This window comes from Lithobates pipiens, unplaced genomic scaffold, assembly GCF_037356315.1.
Source record: "Lithobates pipiens isolate NorthernLeopardFrog02 unplaced genomic scaffold, aLitPip1_a1.2 Scaffold_27, whole genome shotgun sequence".
NCBI classification, from domain to species: Eukaryota; Metazoa; Chordata; class Amphibia; order Anura; family Ranidae; genus Lithobates; species Lithobates pipiens.
In genome coordinates this window covers 77112349-77120829 of record NW_027507788.1, presented here as the reverse complement: position 1 = coordinate 77120829, position 8481 = coordinate 77112349, and positions in this window count along the sequence as shown.

Sequence of the window (8481 nt, the reverse complement as noted above, 5' to 3'; positions counted from 1 at the left end):
CCAGTGGGCAGTAAAAGTGATATACCTTCCCTGCCCGTGTTTGCTAGACCACGTGTCTGTGGTCAGATGTATCTTGGCACCGACACTGTGTGCCAGAGATACATTCACTTGCCGCTGAACATGGCCATATAGCTCTGGGATGCCCTTCTGTGAGAAATACTTCCTTCCTGGGACCTTCCATTGTGGTGTTCCAATGGCCACAAATTTTCGAAAGGCCTCTGAGTCCACCAGTTTATATGGCAGTAGTTGGCGGGCTATCAGTTCTGACAAGCCAGCCGTCAACCGTTGGGCAAGAGGGTTATCCGGCGTCATCATTTTTTTACGCTCGAACATTAGGCCCACGGAAGCCTGCCTTTTTGCAGAAAAACGTGAGCTTGGCGTGATGGAAGGTGGAGTGGATGACAATTGTGAGGAGAGAGGAGAAGGAGAAGTAGAAGACGAGGCTGGACGGTGAGAGCCTGGAGTGTGGCTTTGTGTGTTCCGTTGCTCCCACTGGGCTCGGTGATGGCAGCTCATGTGCCTTCTTAAGGCGGTCATCCCTAGGTGAGTGTTGGGCTTACCGCGACTAATGCGTTGACTGCAAAGATTGCAGATGGCAACACTATTGTCAGCAGCGGACACGTTAAAAAAAAGCCCACACTGTGGAGCCATGTGCCGGCGTTCTGGGAGCGCCAGATGTGACCGTACATGGTCGATGACTCGCTCCTGATACATTAGCAGTCTGCTTTGTCCCTCCTGTGCAATGTAAGTTATTCCTGCTTCTCCTCCCTATCTGCTGGTCCATATCTCCCTCTGAACTCCCCTCCTCTTCCTCTCTTGTGGGCATCCACGTGACATCACTAGACACGTCATCATCAACGTCACCTTCCCCACCGCTATAAGTAGAGATCTCGGAGTAGGCAGCAACACCAGGGACCAACCTCCTCCTTGGGCTGATCTGGGTACTGTCGTCAGACTGCTGAGTGGCGGTTTTTGCTACCTCCTCTTCCTGATCCAATGCCAAGAGTGGCTGCGCACAAGAAATGTCTTGATATGGATCGGAAAATAATTCATGTGACTCAAGTGGAAGGTATGTGGTGGTGGTGGTGTTGGTGGTAGTGTCTTTGGGGGGTGCACATAGCAGAGAGTGAAGAAGAGGGTGCAGATCGAGAGGATGAGGAGGGTGCAGAAGAGTAAGGCTGAGTGAGCCACTCAACCAATTCTAGTGCTTCCTTTGACGTAATCGCACGCACCTTCTGCAATTTCCCACTTTGGCTCAAGCCTGCTGCTCCTGCCCTACCCCTACCACCCCTGCAGAAGGGCCTGCCTCTTCCTCTGCCTGTCATTTTTTAAATGACCCTGTGACAAAACTCTCAGTCCCTATACTGATAAAGGACTGCTGCAGAATAGGGAAGCAGTCAACAGTAGTGCACCTCAACCCTATATATTGTGGACCTATACCAGTCCTTAAGGATTAGCAGACTGTACCTCACTCAACCCTATATACTCTAGTACGCTATACCTTACCAGTCCTTAGAAGGACCTTTGTGCAACTAGTAGGTTGTGATTAGCAGACTGTACCTCAGTCCCTATACTGATAAAGGACTGCGGCAGAATTGGGCAGCAGTCAGCAGTAGTGCACCTCAATCCTATATATTGTGGACCTATACCAGTCCTTAAGGATTAGCAGACTGTACCTCACTCAACCCTATATACTCTAGTACGCTATACCTTACCAGTCCTTAGAAGGACCTTTGTGGAACTAGTAGGTTGCGATTAGCAGACTGTACCTCAGTCCCTATACTGATAAAGGACTACTGCAGCAGAAGGGCAGCAGTCAAGTATAAAATTCTTTCTATATTTGGAAGAAAGAATATTATACGTGTACAACCCTATTACCATACCAGTCCTGAAAAGAACCTTTGTGGACCTAATATTAACAGCTACTGATTAAACTGACTGTCCCTCACTGCCACACACAGCTTCCTGTCTGTCCCTATTTAAACTGACAAAACACAGGCTGCTGCAACAATAACTTGAATAGCACTCAAAACTATATCCTGTACTACTTTACCATACCAGTCCTGAAAAGCACTTTTGTGGACCTAATAGTACCAGCTAATGATTAAACTGACTGTCTCTGCTGCACACAGCGTCCTGTCCCTCTCTACACTGACAAAAAATAGGCTTCTGCAACAATGACTTGAATAGCAGTGCCTCAAACCTATATCCTGAACTACACCTAACACCTATACCATATCAGTCCTTAAAAGAACTTTTGTGGACCTAATAGCTAGCAATTTGGGTCACTGCAGTCTCTCCCTGCTCCACACAGCAACCTCTCCCTATAGTGACATACGAAAGAATGTAAAATGGCCGCCGGATCGGGTCTATTTATAAATTAGGGGGAATGTCCAAGTGTCCATGTGCTGTAATGTCTCAATTGGCTGTCCTGTACCACATGATGGATGTGTCATCATAGGTCAAAGTTCTTTTACACAGCAAACACGGAAGTCCGCCGGGCGAACAGCGGTAATAGTCCGCCGATCGGGCGGACCGCGAACAGCCGAAATTCGCCGCAAACCGACTGCCGGGCGAACCGTTCGGCCATCCCTAATCCCCAGAACCTGGGGGAAGATGCCTGCTGAGAACTTGAGGTCCTGTAGACTTCTCCCAGTCGCCAAGTACCGCAAGGTGGCGACTAGCCTCTGCTCTGAAGTGATGGTTTGCTGCATGCAGATATCCTGCCTGCTGATATAAGGGGTCAGCAAAGCCAACAGATGGTGAAAAACGGGGTCTGTCATCCTGAGATAATTCCTGAAATCATTAGGATTATTCTCCTGGATCCCACGAAGCAAAAGCATGTGCCAGAATTGGTCACGCTGGAGTAACCAATTCTTGCTCCATGAACTCCTCCTTGCCCTGTTCATGGACTGGGCTCGGGTCAAAGTATGAACCCCAACACCAAGCCCCCACACAGCACGAACTCTACAATGAGTACGTACCTGCACCATGGTTTCAAAACGGTCAGCTGGTCAGAACAAACTTAAACTAACGCACCAAAGAACAGCAAGAATTGTGAAGAGCGAGCTGAAGATCAGTAACAAGCTGACCAGTACGCACTGAAATACAGATAGGAACTGACTACATGCACTGAAAACCAGATACAAACCCACAAGCACAAACTGAACAACAGTAAAACGATTGGAATAAGCTGGAGTCTGAAAAGCGTGAATCGTCTCTAACCAAACTTCTACTAAACAAGATCAGCAGAAGGAGCCCAAAGGGTGGCGCACTGGGTCTTGAACTTCCTTTTTCTAGTCCCGTCATATGTGCTGTACGTCACCATTTTCTTAACGATTGGACTTTAGTGTGATAATTGTGTATGCACAAAAGTTTCAGTGTAACTCTGTCGGAACTCCGTCGGAAAAATCGTCGGAGTTTATTCTGACAGGAAAACCGGTCATGTGTACGCGACATTACTCTGATGTTCTCAGTCACTGCTCTCAGTCCAAAAAATCTGTTGATCTCCCAGAAATCCAGTCTGCTCCTAACTTCCCATTTGAGTTGACAACACTGCCTCTGCTGCATTCCTGCCTGGCTACATATTCCACCTATTCTCTGCCCTCTATGTCTCTCTCCACAGGGATTTTGTTTCCAAGCACAACCAGGGCTGCTGCATTGACTCCCAAATGCCTGCACACTCACTGCATGTAGAGAAAGGGATCTTGAGAGATGTATTTCTGGAAGTGTGCCTATTTCAGTAGGAACTGAGCTCAGTCCAAACTTTAGCCCATCTATAGGCCTCATTCACATGGGCATACATGCCCTGTGGGTGTGCAGCCCTGAATGCACACTGTCTGTGTTCAGAGACAGGCCTTAGTGACATTACTCACTCATTGCACTGTATGGAGGATTATTATCTTAAGACTACAGAACAGATCCCCTTCTCCTGCACATAACATAATATAAGTGGTAGATGTGTTGTAATCTGCAGAGAGAACTGGGAACAATTATGCATCAAATGTAGAGAACACAGGAATTTAGGAGCTCACTGGATTTCTGGCAGGTTCAACCACCATTTTTTTTTTTTGATTTTTGTTTTTTTTTGGTTTTAGATTTTCTTTAGATATAACAGAATCATTTTTAGTGTTTACATACACTTTAATGGTCTTAGCTCAAAGTTGTCTGCTAACACAGTGTTGTGTGAATACAGAGAGATGTCAAAGAAAGCACCCTTTGCATCTTTTCAGATGTGCATGCTACCAAGGCCAGTTGGCCATTAGCCTGCAGCAATGAGGGGAGAGCATTCACATTAAAAGTTATGCAAATTATACACTTTTTTAATAAAACACTAGAAAATACAGTATATCCTGCCTTTTCCAGATGATTTTAGATGTTTTATTAAAGAGACAAGGAGAGAGGCGCCTCTGGGTGTAGACGTTTTTACAGTTTTAATAGCACAACACATTGGCAACTCACATTTAAGAAGTGAACAAAAGGCACATAAAGATGTGGTCCCAGCAAAGGGTAAGTCCATCGGTAAACAATCCGCTTCCTTAATCCACCACAGGGGAACGCACAGAGGGAGCGCTATATGTAGCCACTGCTGGTTTTGAAAAGCTGGCTGCAGTGGGGAAACTCAAATGAGGCATGAAGAGCAGATGGAAGGAAGGATGACATCATCGGCTGTGCAACACATTTCATAAGCATGCACGCTGCGAGTGTTACGGCAAGCCACTCTCCTTTTTCAAGCTGACTGACGAGACAGTGAAGGATCATTATATGAAGTGTACAAAGCGAAGGGAGGGGAAGTGGTTAATTAACATATTCCAGCAAGATGCCAGGAAGTACATAATCAATGTGCGTGCAGCAGTCCGAAAAAGCACGCAGACACATAAATTAAAAATGATGGTACATGGGGGGACGTGTCCGGATGTGAAAGGGGGCAGACGTGTGAGAGAGGAGCTCCTGAAATCCTGACTTCAAACCACAGCCATCCATGCACCTAAGTGGCCAAATACAGCCGATTCACCTGCCTGCCTGTCCCTCTGAGTATCCAGCTGCAGCCTGTGCACATATTGCACAAGATCCGTCTGGGATCAGAAAAAGAGATGCCGACTCACCCGCAGCCGCCACCATCTTTCCGGCCTCCATTCAGCTAGAAGTAACTGTTGTTGGCCTGGTGGGGAGAGAGGAGACTCCCCGCACCTTTCAGCCTGCCCTACTAAGTGTCCGGCGGGGTCTGGTGGTCAGCAGGACCGCTAGGATTGCCCACCGTGGCCGTGGCTGGGTCCGGCCTAGTGCGGCCTAGTAACGCCTGCTGCTCGCCGCACTTTTCTGAGCCTCTGGCCCGGCCTGTAATCCAGGGCGTGGATGCTGCAGTCTTCAGTTGTCCCACTACCCTGTCAGAAACTGTTCAGTGCACAGAGACTACCTGTGTGGGCTGGCTGTGGTGACCCAGGAACCAGTATCCTCCACATTCTGCTACATCCATCCCAGCTCCCTGGCCATACCTCCCGCACAGATAGCTGCATCGTTTTTTGGGGGCGCCGCCTGAATCTTTAGATGCCATCCAGAAGATCAGTAAAGAAACAGCCACCACCCAGGACACAGAGCTCCCACGACCATACAGTCTTGCAGCTTCTAGGGGACATGGAGCAAAACAAAGGAAACCCACAGCAACCCTCGGGTATGGAGCAATCTGCACCTAATGACTCCACTGCAGCCATCCTGGCAGCCATTGAGGAGAGTAAAACCATGATCATGGGGAGGATAGATACACTGGCCATAGAGTGTGGTCTTATCTGACAAGACATGGACAAGTTTAGAGGCCATGTTACTGCGGTCGAGAATCGTATCTCCGGTGTAGAGGATACCATGGCTGCCACTTCTCAGAATGTTGCTAACTTGCAACGCACGGTTAAAACCCTCATGGCACGGTCTGAAGACACCGAAAACAGACTGCGTCGCAATAATGTGCACGTGGTGGGCTTTCCTGAGGCCGTGGAGGGCACACACCCTGCCAGCTTTACTGAAAATTTCTGTAAAGAAATCCTCAATTTACAAGTCTCCTAAGCATACATTGTTGCGCTCGCTTATAGGGTCCCCACATGCCCGAGACCACAAGGCGCCTCGCCCAGACCATTCCTTGTGTGGTTTCTAAATTACCAGCATAGAGATCTCATCCTTGCTGAAGCCCGGAAGAAACCACAGCTCCGGTTTGAGAACACCACCCTGCATTTCTTTCCAGATTTTTCCCCTGAGTTGCAGAGACACCGTCGCACATTCATGAAAATTTGGAAGAGGCTCCAGGAAAAGGGACTCACCTATGGTATTCGGTACCCCAGTAGGCTCTGCGTTGAACACCAGGGGGATCTGTGAAATTCTTTGAGGTCCCCTTGAATGTCTCAGATTGGCTGGATACCTTAGGTTGAAGCGAATTATCGTTTAACGCCTGATACATTCTGTTCAAGCTGTTTTGTCATCCTCCCCCCCTTTTTTTACCGGGGACAATAATTTATTTTTTCTTTTGGGCTGACGTACTACTGATGCAGTAAAGACTGATTGCACACTGGCGGGCACATATGCTTTGTCTATAATCCTATACCAAGTTACCCTCCCCAACAGGTTTAATAGTGGTGTGCCTTGTCAGAACTTGCTTTCACTGCACAAAACACTTCCTTCAAGGTGTTGCGGCATATGTGCAGCTGCTTGGTGCATCATGGCTGCAATATGCATGGAGCCAGATGCTCTCTCTGCAAGAAAAGAATATTTACAGAAGGCGTGTTGACTTTTTTGTTTCTCCCTAGGGGACATATGGAATAACTCTACAAGACAATATTACATTTTTCGTTGTTTTTTGGTTTTGGGGATCAAGTCTGGCTAGGGCGGGGTCTGCGTTTTTTCTTTTTTCTTCTGTTTTTTTTCCCCCTCCCTTTTTTAAGCTGGCAAGACAGGGAATTGACACTCAGAAACAGGCTCCACCACAAAGCGATGTCTATAGATGGGTAAAATAGAGCACATCTGAAATTGCCCGACTGCTGGTTGGAAGCTAAACAGTGGGGACCATGAATGGAGCGTGAACAAGTCTTGCTTTTTGACTGCTGGTGATTGCTGGGTTGAATTTATAGGTTCTTTTTGGGGTTTTCCTTATAGCTTTTTAACACCCTTTTCTGCCACTTTTTAAACAGCTTTTTTTTCTTTGCTTCCTTCAGCCTACTAATTAAGGGGAGTGGTTAATTGGTCACAGGTGCTTGAGGCCTATATAACCTTGTGTAGAGCACATTGTGAGCCTGCTCATCTTTGAGCTTGCTGGAACTTATGCAAAGTGGAACTGGTCTAAGTGGTGAGTTAAAAACCAGAGTTAGTGGAACTGGACTAAGTGGTGAGTTAAAAACCAGAGTTTAAAACAGGAGGTTATAACAGGGGTCATAGTACCTCTGTAGTGTAAGTACCTGAGTATTGTCTGAGTAGTGTGTGTGAATTGTTATTACTTGTGTATTGTGTACTGTGTACTTGTGTATTGTGAGCGCACGTAGGTCTACGAGTGCATGTAGTTCTGTGAGTGCACGTAGGTCTGCGAGCGCCTGTATATTGTCTTGTTCAGTACCTTTGTATTGTTGAGTATTAGTATCAGGAAGCTAGTTGTTAGGTAATTTGGACAGGGTATAATCCCCAATCCTCATTAAAATTAATAGGTATGATGCCCGGCAGGTGTGGAGAGGTGACTCGTTGTATTACTTGTGGCATGTATGTGTTCCTTGATCATCTGATCGAGGGTGAATACTGCTGTGCAAAATGTAAACACATTGTTTCCCTGGAAGCCCAGGTTCTGAATCTGGGGAAGCAACTGTCAGCACTGAGAAGTCCCTCCGTACAAAAGGAGAGCCAGGAATGTACACGGCAGGTGCCGGCACAGAGGTGGGTGGAGACAAAGAGGTGCAGGCACAAGAAAGCATAGATGGGTGACAGTCAGAAAGGGTAGAGGGGGAAGTGCCAGGGAGGCCAATCCAGGGCTGGAGCATCCCAATAAGTACTCTCCATTGAGTGACATTGGTGAAACCAGTCAGGGACCAGCACTGCTGGAGCTGAGGGACTCTCCTAGCTGCGGGGGGAAAAAACTCCTCCAGTAAAAGTGGGGGGGGGGGGGGGAGTGAAGGGAAAGGAAAGACAGATTCTTGGTGGTAGGGGACTCAATTCTTAGAAGGACAGAGAGGCCAATCTGTCACAAAGACCTGAAACGCCAAACTGTATGTTGTCTACCGGGCGCTCGGGTTCGGCAAATCACGGATCTGGCAGACAGATTACTGGGAGGAGCTGGAGAAGACCCAGCTGTCATGGTGCACATTGGCACCAATGACAAAGTCAGAGGCAGATGGAGTGTCCTAAAGAATGATTTTAGGGACTTGGGAGCTAAATTGAGGAAAGGGACCTCCAAGGTAGTATTCTCAGGAATACTACTGGTACAGCAAGTCACATCAGAAAGGCAGAGGGAGATTA